Source organism: Lontra canadensis, unplaced genomic scaffold, assembly GCF_010015895.1.
Source record: "Lontra canadensis isolate GAN:19392208 unplaced genomic scaffold, GSC_riverotter_1.0 scaffold160, whole genome shotgun sequence".
Taxonomy (NCBI): domain Eukaryota; kingdom Metazoa; phylum Chordata; class Mammalia; order Carnivora; family Mustelidae; genus Lontra; species Lontra canadensis.
The window spans coordinates 288,807-305,994 of NW_022631154.1; the positions used below are offsets into that span (position 1 = coordinate 288,807).

General features: G+C 43.5%; 1 protein-coding gene across 3 annotated transcripts in view; it reads right to left on the bottom strand.

Annotated features, from left to right (window-relative positions):
* Window positions 1-17,188, bottom strand: part of GATAD2B (GATA zinc finger domain containing 2B) — an 85,814-nt gene that overhangs the window by 12,798 nt on the left and 55,828 nt on the right. Inside the window, exon 1 of one of the 3 annotated variants that reach the window (XM_032845177.1) lies at window positions 15,048-15,071. The exons of the other annotated variants lie outside the window; for them this stretch is intronic. The gene's annotated coding sequence lies outside the window, so the exon portion shown is untranslated. Of the gene's footprint in view, window positions 1-15,047; window positions 15,072-17,188 lie in introns of those variants that run through there. 3 annotated transcript variants of the gene reach the window in all.

Here is a 17,188-nt window from a genome sequence, read left to right on the forward strand (position 1 = left end):
CTCAGAAGAATCATGGGGCACCTGGTCGGCTCAGCTGGTGGAGCATGCGACTCTTGATCTCAGGGTTGTGAGCTCAAGCCCCACATTAAGTGCAGAGCTTACTTAAAAAAAAAGAGGGGAGCTTGGGTGGCTCAGTTGATTGGGCGACTGCCTTCGGCTCAGGTCATGAACCGGGATCCTGGGATCGAGCCCCACGTCAGGCTCCCTGCTCAGTGGGAGCCTGTATCTCCCTCTCCTCTCTGCTTGTGCTCTCTCTCCCTATCTCTGTCACTATGTCTCTCTTTCTCAAATAAATAAAATCTTAAAAAAAAAAAAAAGTCTAAAAAAAAAAAAAGAATCAGATACATGGAAGTTCAACAGTCACTGAACTAACCTTCTACCTTCTATCTTCCCAGAACACCTATAACTAAAGGAGATTTCTCCACCCAACTTCAGCAGTGAAAAGTAAACCTCAACTACTTTCTAGTCATCAAAGTCCTGACTATATCACCACTACACGCAACTGGATGGTCCATTAAAACCCTACCTCTCTCAGAATAAACATTCTTTTGGGACAGGCTTTTTGTGCCTGTATGCTCAAAGTCAGATGCATTGTTTTTTTTTTTTTTTTTAAAGATTTTATTTATTTTTCAGAGACTGAGCAAGCACAAGCAGGGGGAGGGGCATAGGGAGAGGGAGAAGCGATTCGCCGTTGAGCAGGGAGCCCGATGTGTGACTCCATCCCAGGACCCTGGGATCATGACCTGAGCCGAAGGCAAACGCTTAATCGAGTGGGCCACCCAGGTGTCCTAGATATGCTGGTTTTAACTATCAAACCAAATCCTTTTCCTGGAAAAGACTCTTATGCACGGAGAAGTTCGTCCAGTCACCCAGGCCTCTCTTAGGAAGGACGAGAAGCCGAAGTGAACCAAGAGCACTTCACGGGAAGCCACAGTTGCTGGATGCAGCAAGTCTACGCAGATACAGATTCGGTATCTTAAGACACGTGGCTTTAGGGGCGCCCGGCCGGCTCATCTGTTGGACCAGGAGACTCTTGATCTTGGGGTTGTGAGTTCAAGCCCACTGGGCACAGAGCCTACTTAGAACAAAAAAGATACTTGGCTTTTATGAAAGACTCAGGTGTTTAGGCTGAGAAGAGGTAATACTTTCTCTACTTATGCAACGAAATTACTAAAGGAAGAAAATTATCATTTTCCTTCTCACTTTTTTTTATGCTAACAAAATCTAAACGCAGAATCTTTTCCATACTTTTAAATCCAGGGCTGTTTTCCTGGTAGGAAATAGCAATGAGACACTGGAAAGAAAGTTTTTTGAGTCATGGAAACACAGGTTCAAACTGCTAATTACTTTTATAAGGTCTTATAAGTTACTTTACCTCCCTAAATCTCAGTTTTATCTTTAAAAGTGGGTACTTAGAAGATGCTCAACAGAATTTAATTTCTATACCCTAGGGTTATGACTTCTAGACCTAAAACATGAGCTCAGACCCAATAATTCACAGACTCGAGTAGCAAGACAGAGAAGACCAACAATGCTAACTGTGCTCTTGCAAAGAAAAATATGTTTATGCTTGTGGCAGCTTCCTTCTTGTAGTGAGGAGTAAAATAACAGCTATTTAATCCTTTCCTGAGTATGACCAAAAAAACAAAAACAAAAACAACCAACAAAAGGAAACAGACATTTTGGAGATCAGAAAAAGAAGTCAGAAGCCAGATCTCTGAATTTTTGGGTAATGTTACTTCTTTTCTTTCTTTTATTATGTTATGTTAGTCATTTTTAAAAATTGTTATCTTTTTTTAAAAAAGATTTTATCTATTTATTTGAGAGAGAGTGAGCACAAGTGGGGAGGTGGTAGGGAGGAGCAGAGGGAGAGGCAGAGGGAGAAGCAGGGCTCCCACTGAGCAGGGAGCCTGACTCGGGGCTCCGGGATCCGAGGACTCCAGGATCACGCACTCAGCAAAAGGCAGTTGCTTAACCAACGGAGCCATCCAGGTGCCCTGAATCTACCTATTGAAAGCGCACACTTTGGGATGTTGGGTGCCTCTGCTGGTTAAGTGGTTGGCTTTTGATTTTGGCTCAGGTCTGATATCAGGGTCCTGAATGGAGCCCCGTGTCTGGCTCTGCTTCAGGATACGTCTCATGTATGGGTGCTCTCTCAAATAAATAAATGTTAAAAAAAAAATAAAGTGCACATTTCAGTGGTTTTTACTATATTCACAGAGCTGTGTAACCATCACCACAATCAATACTAGAACATTTTTATCATCTACCCCCTAAAAAAACCATACCCATTAGCAGTCTCTCTGCCCCCATCTGTCCTCAACCAATTTACTTTCTGACTCTACATTTGTTAATTTGGACTTTTATTCTTTTTCCTTTTTTTTCTTTTTTGAGAAAGAGGGAGAGAGAGAGACAGAGAGCAAGTGTGCACAAGATGGGGGAGGGGCAGGGTGAGAATCGTTAAGCAGATTCCATGCCCAGCACACAGCAAGACATAGGGCTTGATCTCATGACCCTGAGAAATCCTGACCTGAGCGGGAATCGAGAACCGGATGCTTAACTGACTGAGTCACGCAGGCACCCCTGGACTTTTCACATAACTGGAATCCTATGTGTTTCTTTTGTGACTAGCTTCTGTCAATGGGCATCATTCCTGTCTGCAGCCTGTGTCAGTGCGTCTGCCTTTTCATGTCCAAATAATATTCCATTTGTGTTCGTGTATTTTGTTTATCCATTTATCAACTGATGGACATTTGTTTTTTTCCCCTACGTTTTGCTGTTATGAACAATGCTGCTATGAATTTCTGTGCACACGTTTTTACGTGAACAGGTTTTCAGTTCTCTTGGGTAAAGGCCCCAGAGGGAACTGCTGGCTGCACGGTAGCTCTTCGTTCAGCCCTGGCTGCTTTCCAAAGAGGCCGGGCCATCTTATGTCACCACCAGCAGCACGTGAGCTTCCAACTTCTCTGTATCCTCGATTCATTTCAACAGCTTCAGACAGGAGACAGACGACAGAACACAGAGTCTTTAGCTACAGGTCCCCCTAAGGATCTGGTAATTTTGATATATGTTATTTCTGAAGTGGCTGACTTCTGAAAAATGCCCACAAAGTGGAAACTGGAATGCTGAATGCTACAGAACATCAAAAGTTAAACCCCAACTCCCCAGTAACTCCCCAGTGTTCCAGGGAAGGTGACCAACACCTCATACTGAGGGGCACCTGGGTCAAACGGTGGGTGAAAGCCTCTGCCTTTGGCTCAGGTCATGATCCCAGGATCCTGGGATCGAGTCCCAATCAGGTTCTCTGCTCAGCAGAGAGTCTGCTTCTCCCTCTCCCTCCCTCCTTCTCAAATAAATAATAAAATCTTTAAAAAAACAAAACAAAACATCTCATATTGAGAGGACCACTGAGAATCCCATGGGAAGCTGCAGGTGAGAAAAGTCTGTTATTTAACTGATCATACACCTAGATGCAAAAAATACTCCAGAAAAGTACAAAGCAAGATACACAAATGCAAATTAATATGGCACAGAGTTCCAAGTTTTGAGGCAAATTCATAAGCACTGAAAATATGTAACAAAGGAACAAAACTTCGATAACCTAGAGTGAATGGAGTCTGGGACCCCATTATCATCCCGGCTTCTGAGATGGTTATACAAACAGTTGAACACTGCTCAAAGACACCCCCCCCATATTATACTCCAGCAAAATACACAGATACACTAGAAGATGGGAGAAACCACAAATAGATATTTGAATGTCTAAGGTAAGTAATCTTTCCCAAGAGATGCCTTGAAAATGCTGATCAAACTTTCCTTGCCCGTTCTTTACTGATCTAGCCATTCTGCCTCAAAATCCAATAAAACATGGATGAATCTTGAAAATATCATGCAAAGTGAGGTAAGTCACACGCAGAAGGACAAGTATTTCCACTAACATGAGGTACCTAGAATAGGCAAATTAACAAAGATAGAAAGTAGATTAGTGGCTACCTGGGACTACAAGTGGAGACAGGACTGTGAGGAACTATTATTTAATGGGAACAGAATCTCTGGGATGAAGAAAAAGTTCTTGGTGGTGCCTGGGTGTGGCTCAGTCAAGCGCCTGCCTTTGGCTCAGGTCAGGATCCCAGGGGTCCTGGGATCGAATCCTACATCTGGCTCCTTGCTCAGCAGGGGAAGCTGCTTTTCCCTCTGCCCCTGTTCATGCTCTTTCAAATAAATAAGTAAAATCTTAAAAAACAAAAAAATAGTCCTTAAAATGGACAGTGGTGATAGTTTCACAACACTGTGAATATACCTAAGGCCACTGAAACTGTACAGTTAAAAATGGTGAAATTGACAAATTTTGGAGGAAAAAAAAGGTAAAAAAAAAGAAATTGTTATATTTTGCCACAATAAGAAAAAAATCTGTAACTGAGATAAATTAAAAATGTCATGAGAGGGTTGCCTGGGTGGCTCAGTTGGTTAAGCCTCTGCCTTCGGCTCGGGTCATGACCTCAGGGTCCTGGGATGGAGCCCCGAATTGGGCTCCCTGCTCAGCAGGGAGTCTGCTTCTCCTTCCCTCTCCCTCTGCCTTCTGCTCTGCAAACTTGTACTATCTGTCAAATAAATAAATAAAATCTTAAAAAAAAAAAAGGCATGAGAGAGGGGCGCCTGGGTGGCTCAGTCATTTTACACGTCCAACTCTTGATTTGGGCTCAGGTCATGATCTCAGGGTCATGAGACTGAACCCCTGCACTGGGCTCTGTGCTGGGTGAGAAGCCTGTTTAAGATTCTCTCTCTCTCAAAAAAACCAAAAAACCAAGAAAACAAAAAAACAAAAGGTGAAAGAAAGAAAAAAGGAAAAAAAATGGCACTAGAGGTCTTTTTGGGTGATAGAAATATTCTAAAACTGGATTGTGGCAACAGCTGCACAACTCTGTATATTTACATTAAAAAAAAGAGTCACTGAGGGGCGCCTGGGTGACTCAGTCAGTTAAGAATCTGCCTTCAGCTCAGGTCATGATCCCAGGGTCCTGGGATTGCACCCCACATCCCCGGATCGGCTCTCTGGTCAGCAGGGGTCCTGCTTCCTCCTCTCCCTCTGCCTGCTGCTCTGCCTACTTGTGTGCTCTCTGTCAAATAAATAAATAAAACCTTAAAAAGGGGCGCCTGGGTGGCTCAGTGGGTTAAAGCCTCTGCCTTCGGCTCAGGTCATGATCCCAGAATCCTGGGATCGAGTCCCGCATCGGGCTCTCTGCTCAGCGGGGAGCCTGCTTCCTCCTCTCTCTGCCTGCCTCTCTGTCTACTTGCGATCTCTGTCAAATAAATAAATTTAAAAAACAAAAAACAAAAACAAAAACCTTAAAAAAATATTCAATGAAAAGAATATTCAATGTAAATTTATCACATACAAATTCCTCTCTAAAAAAACAAAACAAAAATTCTGCAAAATAGGGGAGCCAGGCTGACTCAGTCAGTAGAGCGTGTGCTACTTAATCAATCTCAAGGTCGTGAGTTCAAGCCCCACATTTGGTGTGGAGCCCCCTTAAAATAAAATTTTCAAAAAATTCTCTAAGATAAATGTTAATTTTGCCTTTTAAAGATTATTTATTTGAGAGAGAGAGCGCTCAAGAGAGAGCGAGTGTACATTAGAGAGCATAAGCTGGGGAAGGGAGAGCTGAGCGGGCAGCCTGATGTGTGTGTGTGTGGGGGGGGGGGTGGGGGTGGGGCTGGGCTGGGCCCCTCCCCTGGGATCATGACCCGAGCCAAAGGCAGATGCTTAATGGACTGAGCCACCCAGGTGCCCTGTGTTTTGCCTTTTAATGCCTAGCCAGCCTTTTTTGGTTTCTTATGGGCTGCTAATGATAATCACTAATCTTTAAAAGCCAAACACACTGCTAGGCACTTCTCACGTGCTCCCATTTAAATCTCGACAAGTTACTAGGTGGTATTATCCCTAACTTCACAGTTGGGAAAATGTTCAGTCCAGTATCCCAAGGCTATAAAGCGTCAGACAGTAAATCTGGGATTGCTACGCAGGACTAACGCACTTCAAAAATCTGTCACACAGATCGACGGACCAGAGCTGGCCAACTGTGGGAAGCGGTGCTGGGTACCCGTGAATGCGCATACCCACCTCCCCCGCCCCGCCCAAACACCAAGAATACTATGCATCCAGCTCATGGTTAGCGGACAGGAATAAAGGGGAAAAAAGATTAGGTCGCTGTCTCTTTTTCTTTCCTTTTTTCAAGATTTTATTTATTTATTTGACAGAAAGACAGCGAGAGAGGGAACACAAACAGAGGCAGAGGGAGAGGGAGAAGCAGGCCTCCCACTGAGCAGGGAGCCTGACTGGGGCTCGATCCCAGGATCCTGGGATCATGACCTGAATTGAAGACAGACACCCAATGACTGAGCCACCCAGGAGCCCCTAGGTCACTGCTAACAATTTCATTCTGACAGGAGATGTGCATGTAACTAAAATAAGAACTGGGGTGTTCACACGAACCCATCTTCCCTGCCTTCTTACAGCCAGCTTTTCTTACACTTCAATGAAGAGGGCTGAATCCATCCACAGACAAAAGCAGAAGCCTGGGAATCATCCCTGACATTTCCTGACTTAAGTCTCAGCCACCAGGTCCTGCCCAGTCCTATATTCTCTTCCTCTGAATATGAATGTGGAAATATGCAGTCCTGGCGTGTTGCTGCTGGCAGCCGTCTTGAGACCATGAGGGAAGGCAGGTCGCCTGCAGACAGAGCAGACGCTGCACCGGCCACACAGAGATGGGAGGTAATCCCGTAGCTGGGCCACACCTCAAACTGCCCCAGAGCTAGTTCCTGGATTCCAGTTACACAGGCCAATAAACTCCCTTAATGTGTAAGCCAGTTGGAGCTAGGTTATCTGTTACCTACACTGAAAATATCTTCATGGAAAACTGTCAGAAGTGCCAACATGACACCAAGGTGGACGCGTCCAATGAACAGGGCACGCAGCACGCAAACCAAAGAGCCAGTGCTCAGGCCAGGGCTGGAGACAGATACTTGAACAGGCAGAGGAGGTAATGGAAGTAATGGAAGGGCGGTGAGCAACGCTGCCCCCCAAAAATACGGAGTCACAAGAAAAGAGGGTCCAGCATAGATCCCTGGGCAGTACCTACATTTAAAGGTTGGAGGAAACGAAGAAATGGACAGAGAGCTGGAGGAAAAACCAGGAAAACAGGACCTGTCAGCAATCTAAAGCAGAGTCCCAACGCTTATGTCGAACAATTACAGCCGAAAAATGCCCAGCTTCAATCTGCTGCTGCCCCTGTGAAAAATAAGAATGGCCAGGTGGTCACAGCGCCAGCCTCACGCTTGTCAAGCTTGCATCTTACTGTTAGCCCCAAACCAAAACCCAGGTCTGCAGCGAAGACTCAGAGGACCCTGAGAGAGCAGAGGTGGACGGGTGCAGAACCAAACAAACATCTGCTGAGTGACCGCTGTTCGCCAGCCGACGTACGACGCTCCTCTCCCCTTTGCCTTCCCAACTAACCACGTCAGAGAATGAACAGAAACATGTTAATTGTCAGTTAAGTTACAAAGCCCCAATTTTCAGGGCACCTGGCTGGCCTGGTCAGCAGAGCATGGGACTCTGGATCTTGGAGCTGTAAGTCGGAGCCGGGTGTCAAGCCTACTCAAAAACGAAACGAATCAGAACAAAAACCCTCCCCACCAATTTTCAAAAATGATGAAATTTAAGCCTATAGTTATGTAAAAGCGAAGCAGTATTCCTTTTAAAAAGGTTTTAAATTCTACTTAACATACAGTGAATATTGGTGTCAGGAGTAGAATGAGTGATCCATCACTTACCTACCACACCCAGAGCTCGCCACAAGTGCCTCCTTAACGCCCACCCCCACCCAAGCCATCCCCCTAACCTTCCCTCTAACAGCCCTCAGTTTATTCCCTATAGTTAAGAGTCTCTTATGGTTTGACTCCCTCTCTGTTTTTATCTTATTTTCTCTTCCCTTCCCCATGTTCATCTGTTTTGTTTCTTAAACCCCATATATGAGTGAAATCCTATGGTATTTGTCTTTCTCTGACTGACTTATTTCGCTCAGCATGATGTACTCTAGTTCCATCCACATCACTGCAAATCCTGAGCCAAAGGCAGACACTTAATGACGGAGCCACCCAGGTGCTTTGCAAATGGCAAGATTTAATTCTTTCTGACGGCTGCATAGCATTCCATCGCATACATATGCCACATCTTCTTTAACTGTTCATCTGTCGATGGGGCATCTGGGCCATAGTCTGGCTACTGTGGACGCTGCTGCTGTCAACACTGGGGTGGCACATGCCCCTTCGGATCACTACATTTGTATCCTGTGGATAAGTCCCTAGTAGTGCGATTGCTGGGTCGTAGGGTAGTTCTATTTTGAATTTTTTGAGGAACTTCCATGCTGTTTTCCAGAGCGGCTGCACCAGCTTGCATTCCCACAACACCATAGGAGGGTTGGTTCCCCTTTCTCCGCATCCTCGCCAGCATCTGTCATTTCCTGACTTGTTTTAGCTGTTCTGACTGGTGTGAGGTGGGGTCTCATCGTGGTTTTGATTTGTATTTCCCTGATGCCGAGTGATGTTGAACATCTTTTCATGTGTCTGTTGGCCCTTTGGATGTCTTCTTTGAAAAGCTGTCTATTCATGTCTTCTGCCCATTTCTTGATTGGATTTTTTGTGTTTTGCGTGTTGAGTTTGATTAGTTCTCTATAGATCTTGGATACCAGCCCTTTGCCTGACATGTCATTTGCAAATAACTTCTCCTGTTCTGTCGGCTGTCTTTTAGTTGTGTTGACGGTTTCCTTTGCTGTGCAAGAGCTTTTCATCTTGATGAAGGCCCAGTAATTCATTTTCGCTTTTGTTTCCCTTGCCTCTGGAGATGTGTCTAGCAAGAAGTTGCTGTGGCTGAGGTCAAAGAGGTTGCCATCTGCTTTCTCCTCTAGGATTTTGATGGTTTCCTGTCTTACATTTAGTTCTTTCATCCACTTTGAATTTATTTTTGTATGTGGTGTAAGAAAGTGGTTCAGTTTCATTCTTCTGCATGTGGCTTTCCAGTTTTCCCAACACCATTTGTTGAAGAGACTGTCTTTTTTCCATTGGATATTCTTTTTTTTTTTTTTAAGTATTTTTTTTAAGACTTTGTTTATTTATTTGACAGAGAGAAATCAGAAGTAGGCAGAGGCAGGCAGAGAGAAAGGGGGAAGCAGGCTTCCGTTGAGCAGAGAGCCCAATGTGGGGCTCGATCCCAAGACCCTGAGATCATGACCTGAGCCAAAGACAGAGGCTTAAACCACTGAGCCACCCAGGCGCCCCCCCACCCCATTGGATATTCTTTCCTGCTTTGTCGAAGATTAGTTATTTAACACATAAAAAATAAGTTGTTTCGGAATGCCTGGCTGGTTCAGTTGGAGGAGCATGCAACTCCTGATTTCAAGGCCATGGATTCGAGCTGCATGTTGGGTGTGGAGCTTGTTTTTTGTTTTTTAAGTACTTAACACATATTATATATATAATATATATGTCTGTGTAAGATATATATTCATATAAACATATAAAATATATATACCCTTCTTAAAAATTCTAATACTTTTCAAAAATCTTAAGACTTTTCGGGGCACCTGGATGCCCCAGTCAGTTAAGCCTCCAACGTTTGATTTCAGCTCAGGTCACGATCTCAGGGTTCTTGGGATTGAACCTCACACCCCCCATCAGGTTCCCCACTCAACAGGAAGTCTGTCTCCCTCCCTCTGCCACTCCAGCCCTGCTCACACATGCTTTCTTTCTCTCTGAAATAAATATATCTTATAAAAAAAAACTTCAAAATCTAAAGACTTTAATTAAAAAAAAAAAAAAAGGTTTTATTTATTTATTTCACAGACAGAGACCACAAGTAGGCAGAGAGGCAGGCAGAGAGAGGGAGGAAGGGAAGCAGGTTCCCTGCCGAGCAAAGAGCCGGATGCGGGGCTCGATCCCAGGACCCTGGGATCACGACCCGAGCCAAAGGCAGAGGCTTTAACCCACTGAGCCCCCCAGCCACCCCAAGACTTTTTTTTTTTTTTTTTTTTTTTTAGCAACCTCTACGCCCCACGTGGGGCTCAAACTCACAACCTCAAGGATCAAAAGTCATATTCCAGGATTTGGATTCCCCAAATCCAAAGACTTTTAAATGAATATTAGTAAGTTAGCAAAAAATACTTTCAATTCTTATTGTTTCCAATATTTTTTCTGATTTCTCTCTCTCTGACCCATCTTCCAAATGGTCACAACATGGAGTTAGGGAGAATTTCACCGTACACATAAAGAAACTACACGTTCTCTTCGTTTCACCTCTCCTTTATTTTTTAAATTTTTTTTTTAAATTAAGATTTTATTTATTTATTTGACAGGCGGAGATCACAAGTAGGCAGAGAAGCAGGCAGAGAGAGCGGGAAGCAGTCTCCCTGCTGAGCAGAGAACCCGACTCGGGGCTTGATCCCCGGACCCTGAGATCATAACCTGAGCCAAAGGCAGAGGCCCCAACCTACTGAGCCACCCAGGTGCCCCTTAATTTAACTTTCTGAGGTAATTGTAGAGTCACAGGAAGTTTCAAGAAATCTTGCAGGAAAGATTCCATGTACCCTTTACCTAGTCTCCCCCAACACCATGACCAGGATATCAACGTTGATATAATCTACAGATCTGGGATGTCTGGGGGGCTCAGTTGGTTAAGCATCTGCCGAAGGCTCAGGTCATGATCCTGAGGTCCTGGGATTGAGCCCTGCTCAGCAGGAAGCCTGCTTCTCCCTCTTCCACTCCCCCTGTTTGTGTTCCCTCTCTCGCTGTCTCTATCTGCCAAATAAATAAATAAAATCTTAAAAAAAAAAAAAAAAAGGCAAACCCCTGAGGCACCTGGGTGGCTCAGTTGGTTAAGCTCAGTTGGTTAAGAGTCGGATGACTCTTGATTTTGATTCAGGTCATGATCTAAGGGTCATGAGACTGAACTCCGAGTCTGGCTCGGAGTTTGCTTAAGTTTCTCTCTCGCTCTGACCTTCCCCCACCCTGGGCACACGTTGTGTTCTCTCCCTCTCTCTCAAAATAAATAAATAAAATCTTAAAAAAAAAAAGGATAACCCCCTCTTTTTTTTTTTTTTAAAGATTTTATTTATTTGACAGAGAGAGAGATCACAAGCAGGCAGAGAGGCAGGCAGAGAGTGGAGGGAAGCAGGCTCCCCTCTGAGCAGAGAGCCCGATGCGGGGCTCGATTCCAGGACCCAGAGATCATGACCTGAGCCAAAGGCAGAGGCCTAACCCACTGAGCCACCCAGGTGCCCCAAGGATAACCCTTTAGATATGGAAAACAGACTGGTGATCACCAGGGTTTGGCAAGTAGTTGGCGGGGGGCAGTGATAGGGTGGATATGTTTATAAAAGGGCAACACTGAGGGATACTGAGGTGATGGAACTGTTCTCTATCTTGACTATGGAGGATACATGCACCTACAAATGTGGTGATATTGTACAGAACTAAGTAAGGACAAACCTATCCCAGTAAAATAGGGGAAGATCTGTAGATTACTTTAAAAAAATTTTTTATTGGGGCTGGCTTTAAAAAAAAAATTTTTTTTATTTTTAAAGATTTGAGAGAGCGGGTACACAGGAGAGAAAGAACTGAAGCAGGAGGGGCAGAAGGAGAGGGAGAGAGAATCCCAAGCAGACCCCGCACAGAGTGTGGAGCCTGATGCGCAGTTCCATCCCAGGACCCCCAGTTCATGACCTGAGCTGAAACCAAGACTGAGACCCTTAACTGACTGAGCCACCCAGGCACTGCTGGGGTTGGCTTTTTAAAAAAATGGTTTTTAGTAGATTCTCTTGAGATTCGTCCAAATTTTTGCATGTACCAATAGTCCGTTCCTTCTTATTGCCAACTAGTAGCCCATGGTCCGAATGTACCCTACTTATTGCACTGCTGAAGGACAACGGAGTTGTTTCTAGTTTTGGGGTTTTTTTTTTGTTTGTTTTTTTTTTGCCATGACAAAGCTGCTATGAACATTCACATACAAGTTTCTGCAAAAACATACGTTTTCATTTCTCTGGGATAAATGCATAAGAGTGTGACTGAGTAATATAGAAAATTAATGTTTAGCTTTATAAGAAACCATCCATCTGTTTTCCAGCATAGCTGGCCCGTTATATAATCCCATAAGCAATGTTTGATAAGTCCAGTTTCTTCATATCCTCACTGGCATTTGGTGGTGTCATTATTTCTTATTTAACCCATTCTGAGAGGTGTGTAGTGATATTTCACCATAGTTTTCATTTGCATTTCCCTAATGGCTAGTGATGCTGAATATCCTTCTATGTGTTTATTTGCCATCTGTAAATCCTCTTTTGTGAAAACCCCTCTGTTCATGTTTTCTGGCCGTGTTCTAACTGGATTGTTTTTACTATTTAGTTCTGAGAGTTCTTCACATAGTTAGGCCCTGGTCATTTGTTACATATGTGGCTTCCTAACTTACTTTTAGTGAAATTAAACACTTAGAGATACATTCAAAGCACCCTGGATAACTACACCCCCAATCCATTCCCCACCTCCTCCTCTCCCCCAGAGAAAGGCGTTATTCTAATGGGTTTGTTATCATTTCCATGAATACTGTTACAAGATTACTGCATAAATGTCTTTAAATAATATATGGTATAGTTTGTGTACTTTTTAGAAAGTAGGCTCTTGTACATGTCCTTTACCATTTGCCTTTCAATGTTCATTTTTAAAATTTTTTTAAAGATTTTATTTATTTGACAGAGATCACAAATAGGCAGAGAAGCAGGCAGAGAGGGGGTGGGACGAGAGGGGGAAGGAGGCTCCCTGCTGAGCAGAGAGCCTGGCGTGGGGCTCTATCCCAGGACCCTGGGAACATGACCTGAGCCAAAAGCAGAGGCTTTAACCCACTGAGCCACCCAGGCACCCCCATTTTTTAGTTTTAAAAATTTATCCAAGTAAATGTATGAAGTCCTACTTCATTTAACTGCTGTGTAGAACTCCATTGCAAAAATATATGATTTAGTAATCCATTCTCCAGTTCAACATTAAGTATCAATTTGTTGATGTTTAATGCTGTGAGGTCTACTTCTGGCCAAGATGGTGTTAACAGGGCCGGATTTACCCTCCCACCTGAAATAACAACGGCCCAGACAAAAATACATGTGACAGGTTTTCAAGACACTGGACATTGGACAACAAAGGCAGTGATCCCGCAGGAACAGGAAACAAACAAGGTAAGCTCGCCAACTGCCCTCCTTTATGGTCTTGGGAGAGTTTCTAAGACACGGTGTGCACAGGGGGAACTGAGGCAGAGCCAGGCCGGCTCGTGAGCAGAGGAGATGGAGAAGAGGTACAGTGAAAGGAGAGTACCACAGAGGTGATCGATGCAGAGAGACATCAGTCACAAAAAACACAGGAAGTGTTGAGCCCGCAGAGAAACGGGAATCTTTACACACTGCTGCTGGGAATGGAAAATGGTACAATCAGTTTGGAAAAAAGCTTGGCGGTTCCTCACAAAGTTAAACACAGAGTTATCATATGACCCACCAATTCCATTGCTAGGCATATATCCAAGAGAACTGAAAACATTATTCCTACACAAAAGTCTGCACACCAGTGTTCACCGCAGCATTATTCCTACAGCTGAAAAGTGGAAACAACCCAAAAGTCCGTCAACTGATATATCAACAAAATGTCGTGAATCTGGTAAACGAAGTATTATATGGTCACAAAAAAGAATGAAGTACGGATAAGAATTACAACATAGATGAACCTTACCTAAGTGACGGAAGTCTGTCACAAATGGCCATCTATTGTGTGATTCCATTTACATGAAAAGTCCAGAACAGGCAAGTCAATGGAAATAGGAAGTGGACCAGCGGCTGCCTACAGCTGGAGAGAGGGTCATAGTGCATCATGTCTGCTGACGGGTCAGAGGTTTCTTCCTTCCTTCCTTCCTTCCTTTTTTTTTTAAGATTTTTTTATTTGTTCATTTGAGAGTGAGAGAGCAAGCATGAGCGGGGCGGGGGTGGCAGGGGGATGAGGGAGGGGCGAAAGGAGAGGGAGAAGCAGACTTCCTGCTGAGCAGAGAGCCCAACGCAGGGCTCAGTCCCAGGACCCAGAGATCATGACCTGAGCCGAAGGCAGATGCTCAACCACCTGAACCAAGCAGGCGCCCCAGAGGTTTCTTTTTGGGGTGATGAAAATGTTCTAATCTTAGAGTGTGGGGATAGCTGTACGACTCTGTGAATACACTGAAACCATTAAGCTGTACACTTAATAGGCGAATTGTGTGGTACGCAAAAAAAATCTCAATAAAGAAGTTAAAATACACTGATTTTAAAAGCAGATTAGTGATTACAGGAAAAAAAAAGATTAACGAACCAGGAGATGTAGTAATAAAAATTACCTCAAAACAGTCAGAAAGAATAAATAAGAAGAGCACGAGGGGACTGGGAGACTTTTTTTTAAAAGAATAATTTTTTTTTTAAAGATTTTATTAATTTATTTGAGAGAGAGAGAGCATGTGTGCACAGGCAGGGGGAGCAGCAGGGGGAGGGAGCAGACATCCCAGGGCCCTGGAATTATGACCTGAGCCAAAGGCTGATGCCTAAATGACTGAGCTACCCAGACGCCCTAAAGCTGGGGAACAACTTTAAGCAGCCTAATATCCAGATAACCGGAGTCCCTCGAAGAGTGATAGGAGTGGACAGAAAAAACATATGAATAAATAATGACCAAAAAAGAATAAACAATGAAAATTATAAACCTACAAATCCAAGAATCTCAATAAACCCCAAGCACAAGGAACATGAAGAAAACTATATCCCAAGGGACATAATTAAATTGCTTAGAACTGCTACAAAAACTTAAAAGTAGCCAGGACAGGGCAAGGGGAAGACAGATTATGTAAAAATAAGGATAATTCCAGATTTTTTTGTAGGTAACAAGGCAAAAGAGAAGACAAAAAGTGGAAGAAAAAAACCTGACAACCTAAAATACCATACCCAAAATAATATCCTTTAAAAACAAGGGTGCCCAGCTGGTTCAATCAGCAAAGCATGTGACTCTCGACTCTGGGTTAGCAGCAGTTCAAGTCCCACGTTGGAGAAGACTGTACTTAAAATTAAAAAAAAAAAAAAAGAAGCTTTAAAAAATTTTCTTTACCAATGTTCTCCTTTATTTTTAAAAATTTATTCTTGGGGTGCCTGGGTGGCTCAGTGGGTTAAAGCCTCTGCTTTCGGCTCAGGTCATGATCCCAGGGTCCTGGGACCGAGCCCCGCATCGGGCTCTCTGCTCGGCGGGGAGCCTGCTTCCCCCTCTCTCTCTGCCTGCCTCTCTGCCTACTTGTGATCTCTGTCAAATAAATAAATAAAATCTTTAAAAAAAATTTATTCTTTTTTTCTAAGTTGACTCCATACTCAGTAAAGCCCAATGTGGGGCTTGACTCATGACCCTGAGATCAAGATATGAGGTGAGCTCAAGAGCCAGACACTTACCTGACTGAATCACCCAGATGCCCCTAATCTTTTTCTTTTTTTAAATTTATTTGTATCTTAGAAGTTCCTCTAATTATGGCCTCAAAGTTTATTTCGTCTGTTATTAATATGTAGGCATCAACTTTCTGATTCTATTTACTTGGAACATCCTTTTCCATTCTTAATTTGTGCCCCCTTTTTAAAAATTTCTTTGCCTATTTGATTGTATTTACCTGAATTTTCCCATGCAACCTGATAATGTTTCTTTAGCTGGCTAGTATAGTTTATACATTTATTATCATGATTACTCATATATTTAGTTTATTTCTACCATCTTCAGTCTACTATCTTGCTTGTTCTGTGCTTCTTTTTTGGTCCGTTTATACCTTCTTATGACTAGAATGACTTAAATAGTCTTTATTTATTTTCTCTATTTTATTTCAGCCCCATTTTGTTTTTTAGCTTCTATCAGTCATTTTTATTTTTATTTTTTAAAAAATATTTTATTTATTTATTTGACAGAGAGGGAGAGAGGGAACACAAGGAGGGGAAGTGGGAAGAGGAGAAGCAGGCTCCCCGCTGAGCAGGAGCCTGACACGGAGCTCATGCCCAGGACCCTGTGATCACGACCTGAGCTGAAGGCAGACACCCAACAACTGAGCTACCCAGGCACCCCTCAAATTACTCATTAAAAAAAATATTTTATTTATTTGAGAGTGAGAGAGAGCCCAAATGCACAAGTGTGCGTAAGGGTAGGAGCAGAGGGAGAGCAGCTCAAGCAGACTCTGAGCTGTGTGTGGAGCCTGATGCAGAGCTTGATCTCACAACCCTGGGATCATGATCTGAGCCAAAATAGAGTGGGACACTTACCCTACTGAGTCACCCAAGTGTCCCTCAAATTAGTCATTATTAGTGTGTTACATACAGTGAAAGCTACCTTGGATTTACCCACAAATTTCTTTTTGTCCTGCCAATCTTAGTGGATGCAAATTCTTTTCTCTTGATACATACCCTGTATTAATTCTTCCAGCAGAATATCTAACTTCCAGCAATGTCCACACAGTCCAACTATGGAAAGAGGCCGGATGTCCACTGACAGGTGAATGGGTAAAGACGACGTGGTATATACACACAGTGGAACACTACACAGCCATCAAAAAACTTACAATCTTGCCATGTGCAACGACATGGATAGAACTAGAGGGTATTCTGCTGAGTGAAATAAGTCAGTCAGAGAAAGACAATTATCATATAATTTAATTTATATGTGGAATTTAAGAAACGAAACAGAGGATCACAGAGAAAGAGAGGAAAAAATGGAACAAGATGAAATCAGAGAGGGAGACAAACCATAAGGGACTCATAATCACAGGAAACAAACTGAGGGTTGCTGGAGGAGGGAGTGGTGGAGGGATGGGGTAACTGGGTGATAGACATTAAGGAGGGCACATGATATAATAAGCACCAGCTGTTACATAAAACTGAGGAATCAGGGGCGCCTGGGGGGCTCAGGTCATGGTCTTGGGGTCCTGGGATCGAGCCCTGAACCGGGCTCTCTGCTCTGCAGGGAGCCTGCTTCCCCCCTCTCTCTGCCTGCCTCTCTGCCTCGTTGTGATCTCTCTCTCTGTGTCAAATAAATAAAATCTTAAAAACAAAAACAAAAACTGAGG